Source organism: Manis javanica, chromosome X (assembly GCF_040802235.1).
Source record: "Manis javanica isolate MJ-LG chromosome X, MJ_LKY, whole genome shotgun sequence".
Lineage (NCBI taxonomy): Eukaryota > Metazoa > Chordata > Mammalia > Pholidota > Manidae > Manis > Manis javanica.
The window spans coordinates 31,919,487-31,938,545 of NC_133174.1; the positions used below are offsets into that span (position 1 = coordinate 31,919,487).

The following is a 19,059-nucleotide window of genomic DNA, read 5'->3' on the forward strand; positions in this document are numbered from 1 at the left end:
AGGCAACCAGCGTTTTTTACCTGGAGCCCCCACTTTAGAGGGCCCCCGTGCTGACTCTTGTAAGGCCTGTGACTCCCCATGGGCCAAGGAGTCCTCAGAGCCAAGGGAATGCCCAGAGCTTGTTCCCTTATTTGTAGACCCCATTTGGGTATCTGGGTTCCCAGAGTTCTCTGTCCAAATGGCCCTGAGCCCATTCCAAGGACATGATAAGCATTTGCCCAGAGTTGATACTCCTGATGGTGGACATACTTGGATGGACATGACTTCAACGTGCAAACTGGGTTGTCTAAGGATGGAGCTTGGGGAAGACAAAGGGGTGGAGCATAGGCGGGAGGTTCCCCCTGGGTTTCAGGATGAAAAAGGGTTTGAAAGCCTGCAGAAAGGAAGAGCGGGAAAGCAGTTCAAGCCTAAGGGCCTCTTCCAGTTTTGACAAAGAGGACTCTGGTTATTCTCCCGATTTCCCACGTTCCTCTCCGCACCATTGAAAAGAATGTTCTTTAATTAATGAAATGTTGGTTAAGGAAAAGGAAAACCACATCGGTACACAGAGCTTTTCCAGCAGCTTGCTGTTCAGGGCTTGAATGGTTATGAGTAGAGCAAAGATCCAAACAGATACGTCTTCCATAAAAATCATGAAGATTTCACCTCCCCAAGCTTTCTTTTACTTTTTATTATTATTGTTGTTGAGTTAGCTGTTTTCTTCTACTGTCAAAAGTCTTGGTCAAATTAAAGCAGAAAACTAATAGCCATGCATCTGTCTAAACAAGGCCTGCTAAAACCACAACTATCTCATCAGCCCTTCCTGTTTTGGCATTCTCTATTTTTAAGAGGAACTTTTTTTTTGTACTTTCCCATTCTTTTTCTTACATTTTTTTACTCCTTTGTTTATTGTTTCAGAACACTTTGCCTAGCAGTTTTTAAAATACCTCTGCTGGTGTGCCCAACTTCAGCAGTCCCAAATCGCTGAGAATTCTGGAGAAAGTTCTCATTTGTTAAGAACAGTATTACAAAAGGTAACTTTCTGACCTGGAGCTATCTAGAGAAAGTGCTTTCTAATACAGTAGATAAGAAGACAGAAAATAGTAGCAAAACATAAGTCCCGTTCTTTATTTTAGATACCTAAAGAAACAATGTTGGGGGTGGGGTGTTTTCTAAACTGTTTTACTTTTCAGTACCAACTAGTGTTGATATGCTCACTTTTGTCAACAAGCATTCAGTTAACAGGATGAAACTGAACATGATTCATTTGATATTTCCAAAGGTAGAAACTAACTTTGTATTTTTTTTTCTTTTTGAATACCACACTGCTGAGGTAAAGAATGTTGTAGCTTGTGAGTGAGCACAATAGGGCTAATTAAAACCTGACTGCTCTTCTATCACGTTGAAATACCTGACAGAACTTGCTGTGTCCTTGGATAATGGCATTTTTTTTTCTTCTTAGCAGACATCGAATCAAGGAGACTTCCTGTTTGGTAGTCAAGGAAGGATAAAAATGAAAACGAAAGTACCACATTGTTGATTCTCACCAAGGTATTTAAAATTTTCCAGTTGTTTACAATGTGATATTAATCTTAAGCCCTGCTTTTTTTTTAATGAAACATATCCCTTGTGAAAACAAGTATATGTTTGGTAGCAGGCAAACTATGTATAGAATCTGAGGAGTGTGTTTAGTCTACTTTGGTCATTCAAAACTAGGTGTTGTATTTTGAGACATCTAATTGACATTGAAGCTTCTAACTCATTGATACTTTGGGGTTATAATTTAGTTTCTGTTGTGATAAGTACTTGTTGACGGTTCCTCCATAGTTTAAATGTTTGGTGGGAGGAATGTGCTGGAGATTTAAGTATTTAACCCACGTTTTGGGGGCTGGGAGGAATTTCAGAAACCAGCTGTCCTTTCCCTCTAGAGGTATTGGGAGCAGAAGAAAAGGCCTGCTCCCTGCAGCCAGTTTGGCCCCAAGTGGAAAAAAGGAGGCACCAAGACGAGCCTGCCTGATTTAGTCTTTCCAAATTTACAAGATGCCCACATCCCTGGGTCAGCATAATATGGAGGGTAATGGAGAAAAGCAAAGTGTATTTCAGGACACTCCTACCCATTGGAAACCTGAGGAATGGGGAGGTAACCACTTTCTTCTGATAGGAGGTTGTGGTACCTTTTTCTCTAAAGAAAGGCAGCTGATATGAAAGTGAAGTATATGAAATTGCTCTTTTTGTCAGTCAAAATTGTTGCATGAGCTCTGATTTCAGCAATTAGATGACCATCTGTGGTAGTCCTTTTCCATCACCTTATGAAACTACCATTTGTCAACCCAGGGTTGGCCTGACGTTGAGGTAGAAGGAATGGGGAACAAAAAAAAAGACCAAGGAGGTATGGGGTAAATCAGAAATTTCTGGAGTCTCCCGCCTGGCCTAGTCTATTTACATATCAATAGGTGTTTACCGCTGAAGCTTCCCACAGCATCCAGGGCAAGGGGTGGATAGAGGACTGCTGTTCTCGCCTCCCCTCTGTTCCTGGTTCATAATTGGTCTGGCATCTGTCAGTCACCAAGGACTCACCAATGGAGTTTCTCCCAGAAGGAGTGGGAGGAAAGTAGAGAGCACACTGAGTGGGTAGAGCGTGAGTGGAGACCAGAGGACACAGACTGGGCTGGGCCTAGCTAGCAAATTCGTGCAAGCTGTGAGTAATAAAAAGCCTTCCCCCCAACCTACTCTATCCCTTGACTTACTTCAGTTTCACCAGTTTCATAGGGGATTCATACTGGGCTGGGAACACCCTTCCCCCTAGAGCTACAGGGTCAAATATATAAGGGAGACAAATAGAATCGAAGAAAGGGGAGACTTAAAATGAAGAGAAGAAATGAAAAAGTGTCAGAGAAGCTGTGCAAATATAAACTTTCTAAAAAAGTTTGCAAAGTTACTTCTGGCCCCAAATGCTTTTCCACAACCTTGCCACCTTCCATCAAGAGAATCTCCTTTACCTCACCTTGAATTTAGGTGGGCTTTTGCAGTTGCCTTGGCAAAATAAATGTGGCCATCACTTTCAAGGCCAGGCCATCAAGGGTAATACATCTTCCTCTTGTATAAGATACATGGCTGTCTTTTGAGATGCTTGGCCTTGGAACTCAGCTGCAATGCTGTGAGGAAACCCAGGCCACATGGGAAGGCCACAACATGGTGGCCAGCTGACAGCCCCACTGAGGTCCCAACCAATAGCCAGCATCAAATTGCCAAACATGTGAGCGAGCCTTCAGTTGATTCTAGCCCCCAGCCTTTGAGCCACTCCAGCTGATGCCAAATGGAGCAGAGACAAGCTGTCCCCATCTAGCCTTGCCCAAATTGCAGAGTTGTGTGCAAAATATTTTCATTATTTTAAGCCACTAAGTGGTTTGTTACACAGCAATAGATAATTGGAACAGAGACCTTTTTCTGAATTTCATGAGATTGTAGAACTAAGTGAAAAACAATTGAAAATGGAATGTAATCTATGGAACTCATCTATTTCATCACATTTACCCGAGTAACAGCTTCTAATAAACCCAGAACCTTCAGAAACATTCATCTGGTGGCTGATGTAGAGCATAGAAGGATTAGAAGTGAGAGATGATTCGAGAGATGCTGTAAGAAACGTTTTTACAGTTCTGTAAAAGCTCTGCATAGTAGGCAGAATATTGGTCCCCCAAAGATGTTTGTGTCCTGATCCTTAAACCTGTGAATTTATCACCGTCCATGGCAAGGAGTGATTAAGGTTGAAGCTGGGATTAAGATTGCTAATTACCTGACCTTCATATGGAGAAATTATCCTGGATTATCTGGATGGGCCCAATGTAATCACAAGGGTCTTTGAAAATGGAAGTTGGAGGCAGAAGAGTCAGTCAGAGTGATGCAGCATGGAAAAAACTGAATTTGTCCTTGGTGGCTTTGAAGATGAAGGGGAGGGCCATGAGCCAAAAAATAATACAGGCAGCCTCTAAAAGCTGGAAAATGCAAGGAAACAGATTCTCCCTCAAGCCCCCAGAAGGCACACAGCCCTGCCAACACCTTGATTTTAGTGCAGTGAGACCCATTTCAGAATTATGACTCCCAGAACTGTAAGATAATAATTATGCATTGTTTTAAGTCACCAAGTTTGTGAGATGTTGTCACAGAAGCAATAGAAAACTAAAACACTTGGCCTCTAGCATGTGACCAGGAAACGAAAAAGTTACATACTCTTGGTACTTAATCCATTGACTGTGTTTGGGCTGCCTAAAATATAGAAAGTGCAACAACTGTTGAAAACAGTACGAAAAGGTTTTTTTTAGTGTTCTCTTGTGAAAGAGACTTTCTCTTTTAAGCTCTAATCTTGGTGACAGTCATCCTGAATAAACAGACACCACTTAAGGCACCACCGTTGTGTTACTAACAGGGCTTACTTCAAATAGAGCAGCGTTATTTATTATGTGTTCTGTGGTGAAGATCTTAAGACCCATCCTCTCTTCATTTTTATAATTTTTATTTTCACTTGTTTCCCTTCTAAAAATATTCTGTGAACTTGATGTGTAGCATTCATTTCTGCAGCCCCCATCTCATTACTGTTTTCACTTTTTTTGAGATAAATCACATGCAATAAAATGTAGTGTTTAAGTGTATAGTTTGTTTCAACAAATGCATATGTGTATGTAACTGATGCCTCATAGAAGTACAGCGCATTCCTACCACCCTAAGTTCCCCTGGGCTCCTTTTTGATCCTCTCCCTCTCCCCCACAACCCAGAGAACCACTAATCTGATTTTTCCCCCATAGATTAGTTTTGCCTGTTTGTGAACTTCAATATAAATCGAATCATACAGTAGGTACTCTGTTGGGTCTGCCTTCCTTCACTTAACATAATATTTCTGTGATTCACCTACACTCTTGTGTAAGTCAGTAGCTCATTCCTTTTTGTTGCTGAGAGGTATTCCATTTTATAAATTTCCACAATTTATCTGCTTTCTTGTTAATGGACATGGAGGTTATTTCCATTCTTTAAATGTATTTCCTTTACCTTTTGTGAATGAAGCTATAATTAACCTTCTAGCTCAAGCCTTTTTTTTTTGATAAATACATAGGGAGGGATTTCTAGTTCCTAAGATAGGTATATATTTACCTTTAAAAGAAGCTGCCAAAGAGTTTTTCCACATTGGTTATGCCGTCCACCCTCTCCCAGCAATGTGTGAGAGATTGAGTTGTGCAGCCCTTTTTGGTTAGTGATGTCTCTACCATTGCTATGTGGTATCCATAGCACTCATTGAATGGCAGTCAGGTAGAGCTGGGATGAAACTGTAAGCTTTTCAATGGAGAGAAGCATATTAGATGGTCTTGGTGCACATGAGGGTCACAGTATGAGAGGCCAGAGGAGATAGAAGGTAACATGGTACCCAATAGTAAAAGAAACCCAGAATTTACAATCAGAGAATCTGGATGTAGCTCCAGTTCTGCCATTTCATTCTGTGTTTTCTGGGGGAGTTTGATTCTTGGATTCCCAGTTTTGTCTTTTGCAAAATGGGGTTAGTACCTCACAGGTTTAATAATAATAGCAGTGAACTACCACTTGGTGCACACTTATTATGTATACTTCCCTCTTTTTAAGAAGAAGGAAGTCATTATTACTATGACTGGTGCAAACCTCATGCATTATCCATTTTTTCCCTCACAAGGACTCTATGAAATAGATATTAATATTCTCATTTTACAGATAAGTAAATTGTGTCAAACTCTGCTTGTTGTTTCCCAATATGTGTTCTCTCACCATATTCCTCCAATTTTATTTGGAAACTTGGTCACCTCAAATAAAAGCTATAATTCTCAGCTTTCCTTGAAACTAGGAGTGGCCATGTGCCAGAGTTCCAATCAATGAGCTGAAGGTGAAAGTTTCACATATGACTTACAGGAGGCGTCTTTAAAGGGTTGAAGAGTACCTTTGTTCCTTTCTCCTCCTTGTTGAATGGAATATTGAGGGATGGCTGGAGCTCCAGCAACCACCTTGGACAGTAAGGTTACAGCAACCTGTTTAGAACAGCAGAGCAATAGGAGAGAAGGAACCTAGGTTTCCGATTGTCACGGATGGCCTATCTTAGGACTTTGTTTTCAAAAGCCAGAAATAAACTACTATCTTGTGTAAGCCAGGGCCATTTCTGTTGCTCATGGCCAGATCTAATCCTAACTAATACTGAAATAAGGACTTAAGAAGTTGTTATAAGGAAAACTGTGTCCTCAAGATATTACAAAGATTAAATTGTAACTTGTAAGCCCTTGAAGTAAGTGTTTGCTAGTTGTTAATTAAATATGAGGCCCAGAGAAAGGAGAAAAAAGGAAACTCGTGAAGAAGGAGCTCTGTCTCTTTCACCTGATTTGTTCTTTTAGGCTTTATAAGACAATGCAACCAAATTCTGGATTATTCTGAGTATTTAAACTGTGAATTTTCTTGACCTCTTTTTCTGTCTTCTTTTTCCTTCCTTTACTTACTTCATTGCTTTTTAGTATATATGCTGATGAGAAGTCACACTAGAAGCTTTAGGTTCTTGTGAATAATGCTCATTAATAGAGACTTTTAAAGAGCATAAACTCAATCCCAAAGTAATCATGCGTGAATTAGGGCTGACAGGGAGTGAGAAGGCAGCTAAAGGAACTGGAATGGCTCTCACCCCCACCCTCCAGCATGATGTTGGAAGGCAGAGCAAGCAGGAAGTGGGGCATCACGGGAGGAGGGGCTGGGAGAGACACTCCAAAATGGTCTGCACCTGCTCAACACCAGCTCAGAAGGGATGAAGTTCCAAAACAAGAGGCCCAATCTCTTCCTTCCTCCCTTCCTCCCTTTCCTCTTTCTTTCTTCTCATGTTGGGGTGCCCTGGAATCAAATGCAAGAGCTCAATGCAGTCTAGCAGATCAAATACAGACAAACATTTAACAGCACCATGAGAGAGAGAATGGAGTTGTACAGGGCTCTGGGGACACACAAGAGGAAGCTTGCCTGGAACTGACAGTTCATTCAGTACATATTTATCAGGCACCTACCATGTGCCAGGCCCTGGGCTATGTGCTGGGGCTGATAGTGAGCATTACACAGTCCCTGCCCTCAAATGCTTATAGGCCAGAGGACAATAAAGACCAGTTAACAGGCTATTACAATCACCTTGTAAATACTATGGTAGGTGGTACAGGGAGCTGTGGGAGCTCAGAGGAGCGGCCCTACACGAGGCTGGGGATTGAGGCACAGTCCCTTGGACAGAGCAAACTCTGCCCTGAGATCTGATGGAACAGTGTGGATTAACCAGGTGACAGTAGTGTGGGGATGGATTTTCAGGGCTACATCTGCAAGCCTCAGAGCAGGGATGAGTAGAAGGTGAGAGATGAAGATGAGACATAAGCAGAAGCAACATTACAAAGAGATATTTTAAAACATGCTAAGGCTCTGCCTTCTGATATGATGCACTGAGAAGGACACATCACTTCTGTGGTCATCCTGCCCAACATGAACAGCCTAAATCTAACCAGGAGGAAGCATCAGACAAATCCAAACTGAGAGGCATTCTATAAAATAGGTGGTCTATTCTCTTCAACAGTATCAAGGCCATACAAGGCAAAGACTAAAGAACCATTCCAGAATAAAAGAGACCAAAGAGACAGGAATAGTGAGTGATACATCTTGCTACAGTGCAGTGAATGGTTCAGCTGGAGTAGATTCATTGCCAGTTCAAAGGTGCTCATAATCATCCAGGTAAGTGATGATGGTGGCCTCAAATGAAGTGATGGCAATGGAGGAGAGAAGCGAATAGATAAATGAGGTATCTAGGATGTAGAAACCAGGGGACATGGTGGTTTGTTATGGAGGTTATGGAGAAGGAAAGTCAGGGGTGCCCTTTGGGATTCTTCCTGGAATGGTTGAATAGATCTGCATTGAGTTTGCAAGATAAGCACCAGAGGCAAAAAAAACAGATTTCAGGGGAAGGATGATGTTAGGTTTAGACCCAACTACCAAACCAGCTCTAGCTACAGCCTTCTCCACCTACACTGATGGCAACCCGATCCTTCCAGTCTCTCAGGCCCCAGACTTTGGAGATACTCTTGACTCTTCTCTCACATCCCACATCCAGTTCGTCAGGAAGTCTTGTTGGCTCTGTCTTCATAAAATACCAAGGATCTGACCACTTCTCACCCCCTCCATTTATACTGTGCTGGTTCAAGCCACCATTATATCCCATTGGGTTATTTCATAGCTTCCCAACAGGTCTCTCTGCATCTACACTTCCTCTCTACAGTAGCCAGATGCACATCATTGAAACAGAGGTCATGTCAGGCCACTCTTCTGCTCCATACTCTGCAATGATTCCTATATCTCTTAGGTAAAAGCCAGTGTCCTTCCAAATGCCTATAAGACTCTTCATGAAATGGCTCCTAACACCACTCTGATCTCACCTCACACTCTTCCCTTTGTTCACTCTGTTCCAGGTACACCAGCCACTTCCATTCTCCTTCAACTTGCAAGACACCCTTCAGCCTCAGGGCCCTTGCTCTTGCTGTCCTCTCTTCTGGAATGCTCTTTCCCCAGATAGCCATATAACAAACATAAAGCCCTGAAATGACAAGGACTTCAACAAGACAAAATGATTTCTCTCTCTGACATAAAGGAACTAGGAAGGTAAGGTGTTCAGTGGTGCTATGGTGACCCCACAGTGTGCCTTGAGACACTAGGCTCAGATATTTTTGCTTCCACAACTTCAGCCTCCTTTTTAAAGGATACTTTCATGACATGAAGTGGATGCTGGAGCCCCAGATATCATGTTCATATTTCACGCTGCCAGCAGGAGGGTAGGCGGAAAGAAACTCTCAGCTAATTCAGTTCCATTATAAGCAGCAATCCCAGCCCTTCCACAGATAATTCTGCATATAGATCTTTGGTTGCGTCTTACTCACAACGTACAATCTGAAGGCTTTTGGAAGGATTTTGGCTCTTACACTGAAAGACCTTATTTGGTTGCTAGGAAGGCTGGAAAATGCAGTTGTTTATTTCAGGTGGCACCCTGCCCAGCTGAAAGAGTTCTGTTACTAAGAGACGGGGGAGAATGGGTACCGGCCTAGGTGGCCAGCAGACTGCCACAGATATCGTTTCTAATCTTGATGATATCACCATCACCTTATCGTTTTCCAGCACAGCCACAGGGCCTGGTGCCACACTGCCCATGTTCACCATGCGAGGTGGGCAGTGGGGGGCCTGGGTTTCGAGCCACGCTGGTAAGGTGGTAGGAAGGAGGACCAGGCCAGAGGACAGCGTGCAGAAACCCTGGACCTGTAGGAAAGGGGCAAGAAAATCCACTCAGGAATCAGAGCCCTGGTCTTTGAGGAATCTAAGGCAGAACTGAGGTTTGAGCCTTAGTGTTGATGCTTATCCTTGTTTCTCTTCCCCTTGTAATTGTTCACACTCAGGGTGGTTTGTGTGTGATTTGCCATGAGATGTAGGTATTCTGCTGGGCCTGGGTGTGAAATATGTCTGTGTTCTGAATTTCTCATACTTCCCATTCCTTTTTCATTTTCATTTCAGCACAGGACCCTTGTAATGCTTTTTAGCCACAGGTGATAATTATCTTGGCAACTTTTACAAAGAGACACAAGTGGGGGTAAGCTTTGCCACAAAGAGGTAGAAAGGACTTAAAATTACAATAAACTACAATAAATAGATTTCCTGAGGTGCAAACTTCTTTGTGAAAGGAGTGTACATATACACTTATCTGTTTTAATAAACTAGCAGAATCGCAAGAGTTAAAAAAGAATTAAATATCAGGAGATGACGTCCTAGGATTTGACATGTTCACAAATGCCTTCTAAAACAAGGTGGGCAAAATATACATATTCTAATATATGCCAGAGAAAAAAGACTTCAGGGGAAACCAATATTCTCCAACTCATGGTTATCTCTGCATGAATTTTACTTTTTGTGGTCTCTTTTTAAAATGATTGGTTTGTATAATTTTTGTAGTGTACATAAACCCCACCCTCAACCCCAAGGCCGGACAAATACCCAAGGGGTGATTCGTATTACTCAGTGAGGAGGCATGAATGCTCCATGTGGCGTGAACACTGCAGCCTGTGTCACTGCAATGGTAGCACATGTGTGGGAGGTTGGGGGAGCCCCTACTTACGCCAACTCCAGAATTACCAGGAAACTCTGTTCTAACTTTGTCCAAACAAAAGTTCCTCTGGGGGAGGTATGTTGTGATTGGGTAGTTAGCCATTTTGTTGTAGGAATAATGTCTAAGCAGGATGCCCCTGGGTTTACTCTATTCGGAACCTAGGGCACAAGAACCAGACCATAGCAACACAAGTCTTTAGTTCTAGAATTTCCAACTCATATAAAGATTCACCATGCAAATACCTATTTGGGGAAGATTGGGGCCAGGATAGGGATCTTGTAATATGGAACTCTGGGCAGTGGAAATTGTTCCAAACTTTTAAGCCAACAGTGATACAGACACTTGGCAAAACGTTTCAATGTATATTGCATATACAGCAAATGAAGAAGGTAGAGGATGGGGGCTTGGATACAGAACAGTGGAGAAATGGAGCCAAAGAAGATGAGATAGCTTTACCAGTCTGGAAGGCAGCTCTGATGGTGGCAAGGAGACCATGAGGAGCACAGCAGAGCTGGGCAGGACAAACCTGCTGTGGAGGACGAGCGCGTGGGAGACCACTTGCAAGGTCAAAGCCCAGGTCTATGAGAAGACAGGGCGGGGGGAGTCAGTCTCAACATTTTTCCTTTGGAAAATGCCTCTCAGAAAGGTAGAAATAAGCATCTTGACATCAGTTTTATAGGATCAAACTCATTCCCACCTCAGCAAGGCTAACTCCTTCTCCAGAGATGTATTGGTAGAAACAGCCTAATTCTCTAATTTAATGCCTGATAGGATTTCTAGGCTTTTTTCCATAAAGGTCATTTTCTCACTAATTATTTTTCTCTCATGGAAACATACTATTGTCCAAAGTGGGTTACAGAGATCTGATGATTATCCCAAGATATCGTAATTGTCAACATTTGTTGATTTAAACATTTTGCCAGAAGAAACTCCCTCTCAGCTTCTCATGATGGTTTCATACTGAGGTAGCATATAGTCCTTTCAAAGTTAATCCATTTGAACATACTTTCTTCCCAAAGCAATTACTTCCCATTTCAATAATCCAGGCTGCCTTTAAAAAGTCTCCCATGAGAGTTAACTTGCATATGATACTTAACCACTTAGTAAACTTTCAAGTGTCATACGAATGCTTTACTTTACCACAGGGGGACATAAATCTACCTGAAAATAAAGATGTAAAGTGCAAAATTTTCATCAGATTGGAACTAAAAAAAATTACTGAGACATTTTAGTATTCTAATTATTGTAAGGTGAGTAGTAACTCTATACAAGAAAATAATTTAACAAATGATTGTAATTGAATGCTTTCCACCCCAGATTACTTTGACGTTAGTTAAAACACTGTGATGAAAAGGTTGCTTATACAAATGTGTGTGGTCTATTATTTATGCATGTATTGAAAACCAGACAATGGAGTTCAAAAAAAGGTTAGAGTTGAAATGACCCTTTGGGATCACTAGTATAGTTCCCATTAACTCCTCTGTGACAGAGGCAAGACTAGAATTTAGGCCTCTCAAGTTCAGATCTTCATTCCCTTCATTACACCGAGTTCTTTATTGTCCCTATTTAAATGATTAACTTTTTTGAGAAAATTAATAATTTCACCCATGCTTTTAAAAAATTTTTATCTTTCGATATGATTTTCTAAAACTTGGGGTATATCACTTACTAACTTCTATGGGAAAGAATCATTTCATGATGTATATTATAAATAATTTTTAGGCCTACAAAATAGCTTTTTCTTCCTCAAGCATGGGCTAAGAATGCTTATTGGCAAAGAAATTCTTTACTTTTAATCTCAAAAAGATTTCACTTGTATGAATTCTGTAAACTTTTTCTCCCTTGATGGTCACACCGAGCCCCTATTTAAACGAAAGATTCAATTCCCAAACTCAATCGTAGGAAAATAAACATTTAAAGTTTCAGTAGTACAACTTTAAGGAAAATCTAAAGTCCTTTCTTTGTTATTGTCTCGTTCAGATCATAATAAATATTTCATTCCCAATCTAATGGATTTGGCTTGGAGGTACCTTACATAGCCATATTGTGATGTTAGGGTTTGGTTTGTTTTAAAAATTTATAGCAGTTCCAAGCAGAAGTTAGATCTCTTCTCACAACTGCCAATACCGCAGGCCATTTTCTATAAACATCTCCTCAAAAAAAAAAAAATCAAACACAGATTACCCAAAGAACTAGAGACACAGCTGTTTCTGGTTCTGATCTTAAGAGAAATCAACTTTTGCTTGGCAAAGTGCAAGTGAGAAGAGAATTGATGAAGTCTGATCACCTGTTCCAAGGAATTCTGCCTGGGGATGGAAAAAAACTGGAAAAGGATGTCTCTGACATCACTTTCTTATTTGATCCAAAACTTATTTCCTAGCTGAGATGAGAAAGTAGGAGTAGTGAGAGAATCTTTGTAGTCCAAAATAAGATAAAGAGCCATTTATTTTGTCTTTCTTATTTTAAAAATAGAAGCCTTTTGAATTAAATGTATACTTACCATATGACCTAGCAATTCCATTCCTGGTTATTTAAGAGAATGAAGAACATATGTCCGCACAAAGACTTCTACTTTCCTTTTATTCCTAAAATCCCTAGACTGGAACCAAACCAAATGCCATTAATAATGGGTGGTATAGCCACACAGTGGAATACGGTTCGATAAAAAGGAACGAACTACTGGTACATAAAACGGCGTGGAGGAATCTCAACATGATGCTAAATGAGAAGCCAGAGCCAAAGGGAAAAGTAACATATGATTCCGTCTATTTGAAGTTCAAAAATAAGCAAAACGATGCTATGGTAGAAAAACATCCAAGTATGGTAGAAAGCAGGCTTCCAAGAGACAGGTAGTGGGGGACTGGCTGCAGAGAAGCACAAGAGCCTTTGGGGGAGCTGCTGTGTCTTGACTGGGAGCAGCAGTTATATGAGTAGATATCAGGGTTCCTCAACTTTGTTGCTACTGACATTTTAGGCTGGATGATGGTTTCATGAGGAGAACTGTCTTATGCATTATAGTTATTTAGCAGTGTCTCTGGCCTTCACCCACTAGATGCCAGTAGCACCTCCCCTTATTTCAGATGTGACAACCAAAAATGACTCTAAACATCGTCAAATATCTTCTGGGTGACAAAACTACCCCTGGTTGAGAACCACTGATGTGGTTCGTCAATCCTCATCAAACTGTACACTTAAAGTAGGCACACTCATTTTATCGTATATAAATTACATCTTAATAAAATAAATAAAAATAAACTCTTTGGGAAAGAAAAAGAGTAGCTTTATAGTGAGGAAACCTGACAAACACTGCCCCAGCCAGGAGATCAAGGTCAACACCATCAGTGATCAGTCGTATTGATGGTATGGACCCTTGATAGCATGTGATGAGAATTTCACTTTCTTTCTGTGGTCTTCCTCCCCAAAACACATAACCCCAGTCTAATCATGAGGAAAACATCAGAAAAATCCCAATAGAGGGCAGCCTGAGCAGTTCTCCTCAAAACTGACAAAAACAAGAGAAGTGTGAACAACTGTGACAGCCACCAAGACAGTAAGGAGACATGACAGCTAATCTAATGTGGGATCCCAGATTGGATCCTGCACTCGAAAAAGGACAAAAGGCAAAAACTAAGGAAATCTGAATAAAGTATGGACTTTGGTTAATAATAATGTATCAGTAGTAGTTCATTAATTGTGAAAAATATATCTCACTAATGTCAGATGTTAACAATAGGAGAACCTATATATGAGGCATATGGGAACTCTCTGTACTATATTCTCAATTTTTCTACAAACCTAAAGCTCTTCTAAAATAAAATGTTTACTGGACAGGAGGCCCTTTTAGCACTGACACTGAACTTAGAGCACACTTAGAAATCTACAGACTTAACGTTTTTTTGTTGTTTGTTGTTGGTTTTGTCTGTGTGTTGCCAAAGACATTTTGTTACATCATTGCCATCTACCCTAGACCTAGTCTCATAAATGACCTTAAATTCTGCTTGGGACACACTGGGGCAAATAAGATTAAATTTAAATTTGGTGAGTGTTTTTGGAGCACTTACTATAAGCCACACATTGAACTCATTACTGGGGGCATGAAGAGGAATGGGATCTAGTCCCTGCTCTCCAGGAGCTGCGGGTCCTGAGGGAGGGCACTATCTGGTGTAATGGTGGAGTGATTTATTACAGGAACACCAAGGTAGGAAACATTATTTTATAATGGGGGTGCTTTTTATTCTCTCACAAAACAGACCATAGTAATTTTGGCCTAGGAGGACCCAAGCCTGGATTAAGGTGGTAAAGGGCTATTTTGAAGAAGAGAGAAAATACAGGTCAATGGGAGGTAGGAATAGTTCTTCAATATGCCCATCATCCTTGTTACTCTTTCAGTGCTGGCCTGTGGGAGCAGTTGGGAGAGCTGTGTGAGCCATGATACTTCCTCTCTGTATGAACAGCAGAAGGACAGTTGAATTCTGCCAGGTAGGCTTTTCTGCATGACTGTGGGCTATTCTCCAAGTCTTCCTCTGTCTGTACTTATGCCCAGGTCTCCACATCTGGACAGATCTGTGGAAGATTTGGGTAGATGTTGGTTAAACTCCTGAAACGTCCTGCATCTCCATTGTCTCCCCGGCAAGGAAAAGAAAACCCCAAACCTCCCAGTATGGTTGGGGCAGGGTAAATGAAAATTCTTCATAAATGGTTAGGTGCCTCACAGTTGCCTGGTGGTTTTTATTATCCAGATCTCTATCGTGACCTGGAATTTCCATGGACACTTTTATCCTGGGCTCCTTTGCAGTTTTAGAACAGTACATGGCAGGAGGGAGGTGATGTAGCATGGTGATTAAGGGCACAGACTTTGGAGTCAGTGACAGCCTGGGTTTAAATCTCAGTCTGGTTGTTTACCAGCTGTGTGGATAGAAGCGGTGCTTCCACTGGTGGTTCCTGCAAGGATTAGATGCAATATTATAGAGTTAAGTGCCAAATATAGTGCCTGGTGGATAGCAAGCACTGGATAGTGGAAGTTGGTGTTTTATCCCATTTCTTCATCTACATTCAACTAGAATGTAAGCTCCATGAAGACAGGAATTTTTATTTCATTCACTGATGTATCCCTAGTACCTGGAACAGTGGTTAGCCTATGGGACAAGCTTATTAAATACTTACTGAATAAATGAATGAACCTGTGGGCTTCATTTTAGGTTCTGTCTACCTTACACAGTACAGAAGACACTCTCACAGGGACAGAAAACTCTGTGGGTCAAGGATATGTATGCAAATTTCTACCAGCAGGCAGGTAATCCATTTAGGCTCACTAGTTGTGGCTGACTAAAGATGGCCACAAGTTTTTGACACTCTTCCTATAGGAAATGGGGTCCATGTTCCCTCTTGAATCTAGGCAGGCTCTATGACTGCTTTGACCCATAGAATATAGCAGAAATGAGGTTTTCAGACCCAAAACTTAAGAGGTAACCCTCATTTTGTATCTCTTGGAAGCCACCATGTGAGAAGTGTGACTACCCTGAGACCACCAGGCTGTGAGAAGCTCCAGCTACATGGAGAGGCCTTGAAGAGTGGTGCACCATGTGGAGAGAATAGCTAGATGGAACACCAGCCATGGTGAAAGTTTCCAGCTCTGAAGAAAGTTTCTAGCTATGGAAAAAGAAATCATAAACTGTGTGGGTATCAGAGGGGTCAATTACTAATTTGCATCTTCCCCTCCCCTTCGTTCCCAGATATGAAACTGACGACCTTTCCACTCTTAGCAGAGAAGAGAAAGGGGCAACTTGCCTCCTCCAATCCCCATTTGGGATGACATTATGAAACATATGAGCCTAAAATTTACCCTAATACTTATAATGGCCACTGCAGTAGCCAGCCACTAAGGTACCCAGGTGATCCCCATTTCTTGGTATTCACACCCTTGCGTGGTCTTTTTTCCAAATGAACAGGGCTGGGCTGAGTAACTAATAAGGTAGTGTAGGAATGATGGAGTGTGATTTCTGAGGCCAAGTCATGAATGATGTTGCAGCTCCCACCTTGCTTCTCTTCGATCACTTGCTCTCAGGGATGCGACCTTCCCTGTTGTGAGGACCCTCAAGCAGTCCCACAGAGAGGTCCTTGTGGTAAGGAACTGAGGCTTCCTATGGACCACCAGCATTAATGGGCTAGCTGGGTAAGTGAGCCATCTTGGCAGTGGAACCTCCTACCTCATTCAAGCCTTCAGGTTAATGCTGCCCAGGTTGCCGACATCTTGATGGCAATTACATAAAAAGACCCTGACCCCAGATAACTTAGCCAAGCTGCTTCCGGCTTTCCAACTCACAGAAACTGTAAGATTATAGGTACTAATTTAAAGCTTTGGGGTAATGTAACAGACAGCAATAAATAATGTAGCCACTCTCCCCATCCATACTGTATTTATTTTTGTTTCTCTGCTAGTTTGTTCACTCAGGTGCAACTTGAATTTGGGACTCAGAGCTTTAACAACCAAATTGTTTTCTAGCTCTAGGGTGTCTCAGGAAACTATATCCTGCTTTATTGATATTTTGTACTTCCTTTCATGGTAGGCAGACCCCACCTTGTCGTGTGCCCTACAAAAGCCAGGCTCTTAGAGGTGGTGAAACTCATAAATCATCCCAAAGTTGCTTAATGGACCCATGTTTTCTGAAATATATTGCTAATATTCCTATTTCAGCCTTGTGCAACTCTAGTGAAAAAAAAAAAAGACATCCTTTATGTGGGGAAATCCATGCAGAGGGCCAGCTAGGCCATATCTTCATGTCTTGTCTCTTCCAAGCACGGGCATGCACAAACCTGCACAGACAAGGGATGACGAGGGAGTAAGAAAATTAGAAACTCTTAGCATCAGTAACTAGCAGTAAGAACTCTTAATATTGTGACTTCGACCCTGGTTCCCCTGCTTGCTTCCCAAACAGTATTTTGACAATCACACCAGAAACTTCTCACCTAGGTTTTCTTGGAAGTTACTTTTCTAGAAGAGTGCTACTCCAAGGGTTCAGAATTAATTCATCAGAATAGGGGCAGTTGTCTACCCGGTAGGGAGGAGACCTTTCACATGGACTTCCTTACTCCCCATCTGTCTTCCTGGCCATGCTTTCCCAACTTGATGACCGCCTCAATATAAAGCCATCAGGAAGTGGCGGAGAGGAGTCCAAAAAAAGTTCCACTCCATGCTTATGGAAGGACAAGAAGGAAGAGACTTTGATAACGCAGAGGGTAATTTCATCAAGTCTAAGGATTTGTTTGTCACCTGGGGCCAGAGAACCTAAGATTGGGTTTCTGAACTAGGAGCATGTTGTTATCATTCCAGAAAATTTTAAGAGGAGAATTAGCAATGATCTCACCTGAATGGTTTACATTTCTTGTCCTATAAGTAGGACACCGGATCATATGACCTCAAAAATATTTTGATCCAACTCTGGGACAAACAAACCTGGTACAGTTTCTTCTCTAGAAAACATACTACTTTCCAATTTGTATGAGAACCTAGGAACTTTAATAGTTCCTATCTTTTTTGTTGTCTCATGTGGATGTTGTTATAGTACTGCAAGTTGATTGTGCTTTTCTACATCTTCTTTCTCTTCATATAATTTCTCTAAGCAGGTTTGTGCCCAACTTGAATATCTCATGAATATGTAGGGAACAAGTAGTTAATTATGTTTGCATCAAAATAAGTTCAATAAAGCTGAACAGGAGCAGCAATAGAGGTTAAAAGTAACTCCAATTCATGGACTAGGGACAGGATGAGGAGGGAGATAATTTATAGCCAAGTAGCAGCTGGAAGGGTAGTGAATTGATAAGGCCAGAGTCACAGGCCTTTAATTGATGGCTCTACCATGTGTATAGAAACCATGTGTAAATAAGAACGAATACTTTGGGCACAGAGCTCAATGTGACTCTGAGATCGAGTCACAGAAAAACACGATGGCAAAAAAAAACAACGCAGTTTAATCCTCATAGTTTATGTTGCTCAGTCTCCTACTAGTTGACAACGTTTTTTCTGCCACGGCTTAATGAATGCCTTATTTTTATGACTCAAGTGGAGAAGCTTCCCCAACAATGTGATAACAACAAGACCACAAACCTCTACCTAACAATTATCCTTTGCTGGCATGTTCTGGTCAAATCTCTCAAGCAAGCAAAGAAATAACAACCATAAAAATGATCTGCGTGTATTTAGTGCAGACTTGGTTTCTGCCATGTGTCCCCATTTCTTTAGCTCAGGCTGTATTCTGGGTGTAGGTTTCAAAGGCCCTGTATTTTCAGGTGTCTTCCATGTGGCCTGTCTGCAATGATTCAGACTAAGAGTTATGATCTGCTTAATTTGGCCCTGTTTGTAAGGTCACCGTGTGGATCCCTGACACGTGACGAGTGCAGAGAGTTGAGCATCTTCACAAGCACCAGAAGGTGTGTGACACCTGCTAATTTGAAGGAATGGAGATGAGGCATCTGGCTGCCTCCTGCAAACCCATGCAGCAAAGCAGGGTTATATGGAAAGTCTCCCTCCATCCATCCACAGGATGCTGAGCTCATAGAGGAAGATACAGAAACAAACAAACATACATTCCTTTGGGGCCCCAGCCAGGCACATGTGGTGGTACTCTTACACAGTCAGACTCTAGAGTCCGTGTATATCTGGGACATGGATGCCCTTCACAATTTGTGTTTCTTACCAACACTTTTGCTTTTCTTTTTATGAGAGTGATTTATTAATCATAGTAGAAAAGTAGGAAATACATCTAAATCAGTAGAAAATAACAGTTCCCCGATAGAACATACCTTCAGAAATAGCCACTTTTAATATTTAATATTTTAATATTTTAATATTAAAACTTCTTTCAGTGTGTGTGTATTATAAATTTAATATTAAATATGTACACTTTTCTATCCTATCT

General features: G+C 41.4%; 1 long non-coding RNA gene across 1 annotated transcript in view; it reads left to right on the plus strand.

Moving 5' to 3' along the window:
• Positions 1-10,141: 10,141 nt before the first annotated feature.
• Positions 10,142-19,059, plus strand: part of LOC108410073 (uncharacterized) — a 77,178-nt gene continuing 68,260 nt past the window's right edge. Inside the window, exons 1-2 of the long non-coding RNA XR_012127258.1 lie at positions 10,142-14,818; positions 15,638-15,819. This is a non-coding gene — a long non-coding RNA (uncharacterized lncRNA). The remainder of the gene's footprint in view (positions 14,819-15,637; positions 15,820-19,059) is intronic.